This window comes from Ranitomeya variabilis, chromosome 3 (assembly GCF_051348905.1).
Source record: "Ranitomeya variabilis isolate aRanVar5 chromosome 3, aRanVar5.hap1, whole genome shotgun sequence".
NCBI lineage: Eukaryota > Metazoa > Chordata > Amphibia > Anura > Dendrobatidae > Ranitomeya > Ranitomeya variabilis.
Window position 1 is genome coordinate 449,181,717 of NC_135234.1, and position 11,191 is coordinate 449,192,907.

An 11,191-nucleotide genomic window follows, 5' to 3' on the forward strand; every position below is an offset into this window, starting at 1 on the left:
CTCAGCAGAGCATCCACATGTAGCGGAGTAGGGCTCGTCGCTGGGCAAGTGAATCATCGGCGGACAGGAGAGGCTTTCTGTGTTTTTTTTATTTTTATTTGTATATTAATAAATGGGTAAAAGAGGGTCAGGGAGTTTTTATTTCAAATAAAGCACTTTACTCTGTATTTATTACATTTGACTATGAGGTTAGTAATGGGGGCGTTTTATAGATGCCTCTCCATTACTAGCACTTGAGCTTGACGTAAGCTAACATTACAATGCTGAAATCAATCCCTATACTATTACTCCATTTGCCAATACACCAGGGCAAGTGGGAAGAGCCGAGACTAAGCACCAGAACGGACACATCTAATGGATGCACCATTTTTCGGGTGGCTTGAGGCTGATATTCTTACTCTGTAAAGGGACCAATATCCATGGCCACTTCCTAGGTTATTAATATCAGTCTGCAGCTGTCTGCCTAGCCTTTGCTGGTTATTAATAGTAGGGGGACTCCAAGTTATTTTTTCTTTTTTTTTTTTTATTTGGGGGGGGGGGGGGGAAGAATGTTAACACCCTTGTTAATAACCAGTAAAGGCCAAGTAGACAGCCGTGAGTTGATATTAATAGCCTGGGAAGCTCCATGTTTATTATCCTCATCCCAGGCTATAAACATCAGCCCCCACCTGTCCGCTTTCCCTTAGCCAATTAAGAATCATATGGGGGACCCCACGCCATTTCTTTCTTTTAAATTCTTTAATTATTAGCTAAATACATGTACAGTAAACTACTCAGAAACTGCACTAATTACATATCTCAATTACATATTTCCATCTATATCTGTATATAAGATTGTTTTATTAGTTCAAAAACTAGTTTGAAATGACAAAGAATAACTGTATGTAAAAGCTGATGTTATACGGAGGCTAGGTGAGAAAAAAAACTGGTCTGACACTCTCCAACTTTTCTGGCTGAGAATCTCACCTACTTTTTATATGTAGGTGTGAGCACACCCTAAAAGGAAGTCTGGGGCTATGGCTGAGTGCAAAAAGATTCAGGACACAAAGAACCACAAGGCATAACGTCTAACAAGATCATCAGTCACAGTCATAACGATTCTCTTCGGGGGCATTCCTGAAGTATTTAGAGAAGAATTACCTATTTTACCAGTTATCCTTCCTATATTATCAGTTATTTCTATATGACCAGCAATTTTCTTACATTACCAGCTATTCTTCCTATATTGATGGTTATTTCTATATCACTAGTTACTAACCCTATATGACCAGTTATAATTTCTATACCAGTTATTTTTCCTATACTACTAGTTATTATTTCTATATCAGTATTTTTAAGGCTACGTCCCCACGGTCAGTAATTGGCAGCGATTTGGACGCAGCACATGTCCGCTCCGTCCAAAGCGCTGCCGGCTTTTCAAAGCAGGTTATTCCGCATGTGTTCATTGAACCGTGCGGAATTACCGCGCACAATACATTGGATGGGTGATATTTATCTTGCAGAGACTGAGCATCTCCGCAAGATAATAGACATGATGCGATCTGGAAAGACGCGCCGCATGTCTGTCTCTGCAGGGAAGCCGGAGGTGTCTGTGCCCGCATAGTGGACATGGGATTTCTTGAAATCCCATCCACTATGCTGTAACATCTGGACGCTACGGGTTGTAAGCTGCGGATGTACGCAGCGTCCAACCCGCAACGTTTACTGACCATGGGAACATAACTGATAATGTAGAAACAGTAAGAGTATTATTCATACATCACCAGTTATTAACCCTATTATTCTTATATTACCAGTTATTTTTATATCACCAGTTATTAACCCTAATATTTCTATATTACCAATTATTGTTCCAATAATCACCAGGTATTATTTATTCATTTTTTATAAATTATATTTTGAGAATTTACAATAAATAACATTAATACCAAAGGCAAAACATTACATTTGCATGCAGGCTCAAAACAGAAGACCAATTAAGAATTAAAAAAATAAACAAAACAAAACAAAAAAACCAATGTATAAAGCCAAATAAAGCCTGATATGTACAAGTAGAGGTAGAATGGCACCAGGTGTTTTCTCCACAGATTAAATGTCACGTGGAGCTTGCCTCAATCTCAGATTCCAAGCGTTGAAATGCGGACAAAAAAAGACTCAATTTAGAACCACTACGGCATGCATTTAAGTAATAGCATTGGGGCGGTGCTCAACATCAGCAGCAATGTGACTCCAAAATATGAAGAAAAAGAAGTGGCACTCACCCGATGATGCTGTACAAAAAATGTCCTTTATTCAGAGCATACACTCGCAGACATATAATGGAGAGGCGACTGGTGAGGAGAGGAGTGCAAGGGGAGGCAAGAGTCCTCTTGCCTCCCCTTGCACTCCTCTCCTCACCAGCCGCCTCTCCATTATATGTCTGCGAGTGTATGCTCTGAATAAAGGACATTTTTTGTACAGCATCATCGGGTGAGTGCCACTTCTTTTTCTTCATATTTTGGAGTCAAATAAAGCCTGAAACCCCACACACTCATCTCCTAAACAAGACTGTTTAACAACTTTCGCCCAATTAGCATATACACCAAATATGACACTGAGTATCTCAGAAACAGCCGGCAAGAACTATTGATAATCTTTACTACTATTTAAACAAGTTACACGGAGTTTCAACTCCATTTGAACAGTATGTCAGTGCATTTCCTCAACCCATAAGCAAGCTAAAACATGTAGCATACACACACTCAAAAAGCAATGCTTTATGACAGGACACAAGGGCTTCAATGGAATGGGTGTATATTTGTCTAAGGGTCACTTCCGTCTGTCTGTCTGTCTGTCACGGAAATCCCAAGTCGCTGATTGGTCGCGGTCAAACGGCCATGACCAATCAGCGACGGGCACGGTGCGGCCGCGAAATGGCCGCTCCATACTCCCCTCCAGTCAGCGCTCACACAGGGTTAATGGCAGCGTTAATGGACTGCGGTGTAACGCACTCAGTTAACGCTGCTGTTAACCCTGTGTGACCAACTTTTTACTATTGATGCTGCCTATGCAGCATCAATAGTAAAAAGATCTAATGTTAAAAATAATAAAAAAAATAAATAATAATTATATACTCACCTTCTGTCGGCCCCCGGATCCAAGCCCAGGCCTTTCCCTCTCCTCGCGACGGTCCAGTCCATGCATTGCGGTCTCGCGAGATGATGACGTAGCGGTCTTGCGAGACCGCTACGTCGTCATCATCTCGCGAGACCGCAATGCACTCTTGGGACTCGAGCGTCGCGAGGAGCATCGGTAAACGCCTGGGCGGGATCCGGGGGCCGACGGAAGGTGAGTATATAACTATTTTTTATTTTAATTTTTTTTAACAGGGATATGGTGCTCACATTGCTATATACTACGTGGGCTGTGTTATATACTACGTGGGCTGTGTTATATACTACGTGGGCTGTGTTATATACTACGTGGGCTGTGTTATATACTACGTGGGCTGTGTTATATACTACGTGGGCTGTGTTATATACTACGTGGGCTGTGTTATATACTACGTGGGCTGTGTTATATACTACGTGGGCTGTGTTATATACTACGTGGGCTGTGTTATATACTACGTGGGCTGTGTTATATACTACGTGGGCTGTGTTATATACTACGTGGGCTGTGTTATATACTACGTGGGCTGTGTTATATACTACGTGGGCTGTGTTATATACTACGTGGGCTGTGTTATATACTACGTGGGCTGTGTTATATACTACGTGGGCTGTGTTATATACTACGTGGGCTGTGTTATACGCTGCTTGGCTGTGCTATATTTCTCTGTTGTATCTGTGCATCATGAATCGTGGTATGTGTTAAAGAGGGGGGGCCCACTCAGACTCTTTCGCTGGGGGCCCTCAAAAACCTGGAGCCGGCCCTGGCTTCACCGATTGGTCACGCCCGGCCACGAACAATCAGAGACAGTCGCAGTCCGCCTGCGAATTGGCACGGAATTTGAACCACACTTCACTAATTGGTCGCGGCCGGCCGAATCCTGTGTATAAATTGCATTATTCTGAAAACTTCATAAATAAACTACATACATATTCTAGAATACCCGATGCGTTAGAATCGGGCCACCATCTAGTTTTTAAATAAAAAACTAAAAGCGTGTTGGGGTTTTTTTTTTTTTATTTCAAATGAAAAACTTTATTCTGGCTGTGTGATTATTTACCATAGAACTATAGGATTAGTAATGGATAGGTGTCTTACAGACGCCTCTCCATTACCAAGCTGTGGGCTTGATTTCACCGGACAATACAAAAAGTGACATCAACCCCACAAATATGAACCCCCCATTTGCCACCGCCAAAGGGAAAGCAGGAAGAGCCGGGCAAAGCTCTAGAATTAGCTCATCTAATAGTTGCGCCTTTTCTTGGCGGCAGCAGGCAGCTATTTTTAGGCTGAGGGGTCCAATATCCATGGCCTCTTACCAGCCTAAGAATGCCAACCCCCAGCTCTCTGCTTTAACTTGGCTGGTTGTCAAAAATGGGGGGACTCAAAAGCATTTTTTTAAAACTATTTATTCAAATAATTTAAAAAAATACGGCGTCGGGACCCCTCTATTCTTAATAACCAGCCTTGCTAATGATGATAGCTGATGGTTGCAGCCCGCAACTGTCAGTTTTGCCTGGCTATCAAAAATACAGGGGAAGCCACGCCATTTTTTTTTTTTTTTTGTATTATTTATTTAGAGCGCAGGTCCTGGCTGATGAATACCCCCATCTGCTCTCGTTGTTATTAGCAGCAGCAGGAGTAATGATTTTACTGCTGATCAGAGGTAGCGTTTGCCGTTCTGTCATGCACATGACAGTGCGAGAAACGCCTTGTGTTCAGGGTGCCAAACCCAAGCAGTAACACGGACTTGCTGGTGAAGTCAGTGTTTGGAGTCCATGCCTGAACAGTAGGTGTCCGGTACAGATGCCGAATTTTACTATTTGGGTTCACCCATGTTTACTTATTATTATTCCAAGATCTAGTGAATAAAATGAACTTTTGTTTGTGGGAAAACCCCTTTAACTTTGTCCCAAGCTTTTGACATCGGGATAGGTCGAACCACCTCCAAGGTTGCCAAAGAAGGGAAATGCCCCGCTACATATGCGGCCATTGTCTTCGGTTGTCCCACCAACCCCAACTGCTGCAGCCAAATTACAGATCTAAGGGTTACGTAAAGCCAACTCCCCTGAATCCATAATCCCCTGCAATGTTTTTCATTTGACTCTTGCCCCCTTTTTCTTCCACACAAATGTCCTAAAAATGCCCTGGATTTTATGAAACAATCTCAGTGGGAGCCTTATGGTTGAGTTATGCGATATGCAGAGTAGTTGAGGCATTAGGTTCATTTTAATCTAGTCGCACCAGATATTGACATTGGAAGCCTGCACCACATAACCTCTACAGTAAATTTATGGAGAAGAAAGTCCGATCAGCCAACACCTTTTTAGTAGGGCTAGAAGAAACCACTATGCCCAGATATTTCAATTTGTGCACTATTTGCAGGTGAGTGTTCCCCAGACAGCAGCCTGGGAGAGTAGAGTCCAGAGGAAGGAGAGTGGATTTAACCCAATTAATAAGTAACCTAAAAGTATTGACCAAAAGGAATTATTTCTACATCACTAGTTAAAATTTAAGGGGATGGTTGGGACTTTTACATTGGTGGCCTATCCTTAGACTAGGTCATCAATATCTAATCGGGGAGGCTATTTCCAGGGCCAACGACAGCAGGTTAAGTGTGCAGTTGTAGTGCAGCACAGAACAGTTCTGTCAATTGTATAGTGGCCGCACTCAGGTACTGCACATCCGCTTGCATTCGAAACATTATGGGGTGGATCAGATGTACTGCACCCATCCAATACCACTATATCGTTGACGGCACTGTGCGGTGCAGCTCCCCATCTGAGCCATTCCGGACAATGAGGGAATAGCTGAGCAGCAGGGTGCAGTGTCGCACCCCTACCCATCAGATACTGATGACCTATCCTAATGATAGGCCATCAATGTAGAAGTCCCGGGCAACCCCTTTCACTCTGAACAACATATCAACTGGATTATAGCTAATCCACCATTGTAAAGCAAAATGTACTTCAATGAAATGTAAAAATGGTCAGGCTAAATTGGTTCTTTTGTATATTTTTAAACTTGACAGGGGAAAGCCAAAAGGAAAAAGAAAATTAGAAAACATACCCTTCCTGGAATCCATCACCCTACTGGATGAGAAGCAATGACGCCCTGACCACCAATCACTTGGCACTAGAGCCATTCAGTGGCCTCAGCGGTCAAGTCCCTTAGTGGTCATGGCATCATCGCTTTCAGTCCAGAGGTGACTGTCAGAGTGAAATCTATATATTTTTTTCTTTTTTTTCACAAAATCTTTGTCTTACATCTTGTGACTGGCAGGAGACACGGAACAGGGATCGGAGAAATGACAGCTGGTCCAAGAAGTATGTATATCAGGCTTGGACTGGCCCACAGGAGAATCGGAGAATCCCCTGGTGGGCCCCTGTGCAGGAGTGGGGCACCACCCTCTTATATAAGCTGTACATGGCACAATATACTTGAATCACTATGTACAGACAATGGCAGAGAGTCTTATTCATTTATCAATCTATCCTTAATCACAAATTTGTAACAATGAATTGGGTAATGTCACATTTGCATGTAGTTGAAAACCTGGATTTGGTTACTGGTGGGCCCTGTGCACCCCAGTCCGACACTGAGTATAATGTTTTGGGTTTTTTTCTGGTGCATTGGTGGACAACCCCTTTAAAAATAGACTGGAGAACCCCTGAGTAGGATCCACTTATTAGTGTCTCTGTCGTTTGGGACATATGGACAGGACGTGTCTTCGTGATACAACTTCACTACCCGTCCTAATAAAGCGCCATCTTAGCTGCAATGAATAATACATCAAATACTTGAAAATAAGCCATATTGTTAATGCATATAAAACGGCTGCCATATAATAGGAAGTGATCACTATAAATATGAAATAACCACATATACTAAACATAGAATTATGACTCACTAGCAAAATGAATAACGGAACAAAGTCACAAATACACCTCAAAGTCACAGAGCTTCAGAAAGAAAAGACCTGATGTGTCAGTAGCCCCCTATCCTAGGGTGAGCGAGCCGACGATCTGCAGCTCCAGATATGGAATTACTATGACGTGCCGTCCACTCACCAGCATCTCTATCAGGGCTAGTTCACATACAGCGTTTTTGATAAGCTCTTTTCTGTCAGTTTTCCAAAAATCTCATTCACATAATGCATACATCTTTCACCATTGGCGTAAAAGATGCCTAGCTGCAAAAATACATTAAAAATGCACCAAAGATGTGGAATTTTCACACCGAAAAATGCTCCTCAGAAAAAAATAAAACAACACTAGATGTGAACAAGCTCTTAGGGGATCAAACCAATTTCTAGGTTTTAATAGCCCGCCTTAGTGACGGGAGCCCTGCCTAATCCTATGTCAGCTATAGATGCTGGGAAGAAGGCCCCCAGGATGTCCGGCTCAGGGCAGCTTCTCCCTATACATCAACGTTCCCCTGGTTGTACCGCAGAAGCGCACTTACAGGCCAGCTTATACAGAAATGAGCCTGGCAACTTATCACATAAACCAATGATGTCAAATATCAGGATAGTCAGGAGACTGCTCAAACGATTCAGCAGACACAAATGGCAGGTCTTTAAGAACCGGACTGTGCATGTCATCTGGACTTATTGAACAAATGCACCTATAATATCCCACCGGAGACAAATCCAGTAGAGACAATACCAATAATTGATCAATAGGGCTAAGAGCACGGCTGAATCCCCCCAAACCTACCCACAAGTATCAAAGTACTGGTGGAGACATCAATTATTAACTCCTGAAATCGCATGTCATTACTGTGCTAAAGCCAAGAGACTCTGCGCTCTGCAAATCACCCAGAATACCACAGTACAGGAAAGTGACCCCCATCATCTCCTTCTGGCAGTACATCACAAGAGCGGATTCCCACTTACACACCTAATGCTAGCTACACAAATACTCGGGGACCCTCTGATGAGTCCCTGGGGGGGGGGGGGGTAGCTTTCCAATGACTTCACTGTACTACTCTCTTACAAGCTGCTGCTGAATGTATTGGTTTCTTGTTCTGGCTTTTCCCTGAGTGGTCTAGCAAGAGGCTTGATCTCTTACTACTAGTATATATTTCTGCAGTGATGTGCACCCAGTGTGTTACTCGAGGGCGGACACTCCATTGAGGCAGCTGCACACGGGCCCAAAAGGAACCCCACCACTACCTCCAAAGCAGCAAACAGGGGCCAAAAGGTAAAGGAACCCCACTGCTACCTCCAAAGCAGCAAACAGGGGCCAAATGGTAAAGGAACCCCACTGCTACCTCCAAAGCAGCAAATGGGCCAAAAAGTCTTAGGAACTCCACCGCTACCTCCAAAGCAGCAAACAGGGGCCAAAAGGTAAAGGAACCCCACCTCTACCCCCAAAGCAGCAAATGGGGGACAAAAGGTAAAGGAACCCCACCTCTACCCCCAAAGCAGAAAATGGGGGACAAAAAGGTAAAGGAACCCCACCGCTACCTCCAAAAGCAGCAAAGAGGGGCCAAAAGGTAAAGGAACCCCACCTCTACCCCCAAAGCAAACAGGGGCCAAAAGGTAAAGGAACCCCACCTCTACCCCCATAGCAGCAAATGGGCCAAAAAGTAAAAGGTACCCCACTGCTACCTCCAAAGCAAACAGGGGCCAAAAGGTAAAGGAACCCCACCTCTACCTCCAAAGCAGCAAACGGGCAAAAGGTAAGGGAACCCCACCACTACCTCCAAAGCAAACAGGGGCCAAAAGGTAAAGGAACCCCACCTCTACCCCCATAGCAGCAAATGGGCCAAAAAGTAAAAGGTACCCCACTGCTACCTCCAAAGCAAACAGGGGCCAAAAGGTAAAGGAACCCCACCTCTACCTCCAAAGCAGCAAACGGGCAAAAGGTAAGGGAACCCCACCACTACCTCCAAAGCAGCAAACGGTATCTTCCATAGATACATTACTGCGAGGGTCCAATATTCTGGTAATGCACAGGTGTGTGCGTGCGTCCACCCCTGGTATTGCTGCCTCTTTTCCAACATGCAGCCATCGGGAGAAGTACAAAGTGGATTTTATTAGGTATGCATAAAACCCAAATGTAGAAATACCTTTATAGGGAAACAGCCCGGGGATCCTGGGTAGAACTCAGAACCTCCGTGACAGGTTTCCGTTAATGAGCCCCACAGAGCAGCACGGACTCCTAGGATACAGGCAGCGGAGATCAGTGGAGGGTAGAACACAGCCAAACGCCACAAGCAAACATGAGCCTAGGAAGCCTGGGTCACACTGGACTTTTTTGGGGGCGTTGTTACCTAAGTGGGTTTATTTTTTTTAACCTTTTCTTCTTCATCAGATTCTGTGCAAGAAACAACCGGAATAGACACAGTGTGAACATACCCCAATATGCTGGGTATATATCGGGGGCACCGTGCTGGTCGTCATGTCCACACCTTCTGGTTAGAAGCACAGGGCATCACTCCACTGCTGCGCCCCTGGCTGGGCTCTCCTGCTGTGGGCACAGCACGGCCAGAAGTGGGTGGTGGGGTCCGAGCCCATGACTGGCGCTTAAAGCCTTAGGAGCCATCGCTGGCAGTGCAGGAAGAGCAATTCCCCAATTATCTGGATGGAGGGATTGCAGCTTTTCTATTACTGGGGTCTCCCAGAAAGTGTCCTTGTTCTTCATAGCGACCAACCATGCCCCCTTGTAGACACTGCCATCAGTGCCAGGGAGGACTGGCCAGGGACTGGGAGCAGACAGGGTGTAACACGGTGCCAGGGTGGTCACACACCTGCCCTCCAGGACCACCGGAGGACACCGCGAGCTGTACTGACCCCTGCTGCGGATCACCAGCAGCACTAGTGAGGAGCCCGGGGCCCATACCCACGCATGCCCTGTGAGCGCTACACCCCCCTGCATGGCTGCCAGCCCGTGTCACCCGCCACACACACAGGCCACTCACGTCGTCTATCCGCTGAGCGCCGCACTCCACACACCGGTCTCCATGCTGTGTCCGGCCGCAGCGGGAGCTCCGCACATCCTATCAGCCTCACCGCCGCCTCCGCTACACCTACACCACCGACAGCGGCCGGACTCCAGCGCTCCGCCCACTACTAGGAGGCGACCAATGCCGAGCGCTCAGGGGCGGGAACCAGCGGTCATGAGTGGAGTCGACCCGAAGGTCTGTCAGTGAGGCCACGCCCCCCGGCCAGTGCAGCAGCCGGCGGCGCAGACTGACAGCAGAGGCCGAGCTGCGGGAGGAGGGCGGCGGCAGGGGAGGACATCAGACAGGCCCGAGGGCTGGAGGCAGGCTGGGGGGAGGACGCTGACGGCCTCCTCTGCTGCCGGCTGATACTCCTGCAATCTACGGAGATCTTCCATCTGCGAGTACCAGCTAGCCCACACAGATCTGCACTGTAGATAATGACTGGGGAACTCCTGGCACCAGGGGAACCTGATCCACTGGTTATCATATAGTACAGATGTGTCCTCAGCGAGAAAAAACCCAGGGCAAGGAAGGGTTAATGTTTACAGCATCGTAAATTGCTGAAATAAAGTCAGATAGGAGTTCCTGTTATATCCTAGAGGCAGAGGAACACGAGGATGAGGAGGATGAGTGGTATCACCGATGGGCACAGCTTCAGAATGACAGAAGTAGCAGCAAACAGTGCAGAGGACTGAAGAAGAAAACTCATGTAATTGGGAGGGAACAGATTCCACAGATGATAATAATAATAATACATAAAAAGAACAAAAATAATTCCAGGGGGAATATATTCTAGAGATAATAATAATAATTAATACATAATGCATAAAAACATAAAAAGAACTAGAGAAATTGGGAGGGGAATAGAATGCACAAATATAATTAGAAATATAATATTGGTGGTGATAATAATAAAAAAAAAACGAGTAATTGGGAAGAGATGCTAAAGATAATAATGAGAAATAATAATTAAAAAGAACTAGAGTAATTGAGAGAGGAATAGAATTCTATAATAATAATAAGCACAAGGCTTCACTAGAATTTCAGTACTTTCAGCATTAGCAGCGTCATTAGGCCACATTCACACGCT

General features: G+C 45.3%; 1 protein-coding gene across 2 annotated transcripts in view; it reads right to left on the bottom strand.

The window, feature by feature from the left end:
* MGAT4A (alpha-1,3-mannosyl-glycoprotein 4-beta-N-acetylglucosaminyltransferase A) overlaps positions 1-10,251 on the bottom strand; it is an 83,038-nt gene extending 72,787 nt beyond the window's left edge. The window contains exon 1 of one of the 2 annotated variants that reach the window (XM_077296519.1): positions 10,078-10,251. The gene's annotated coding sequence lies outside the window, so the exon portion shown is untranslated. The remainder of the gene's footprint in view (positions 1-10,077) is intronic. The other variant, XM_077296520.1, reaches the window with a different exon arrangement.
* Positions 10,252-11,191: the final 940 nt, after the last annotated feature.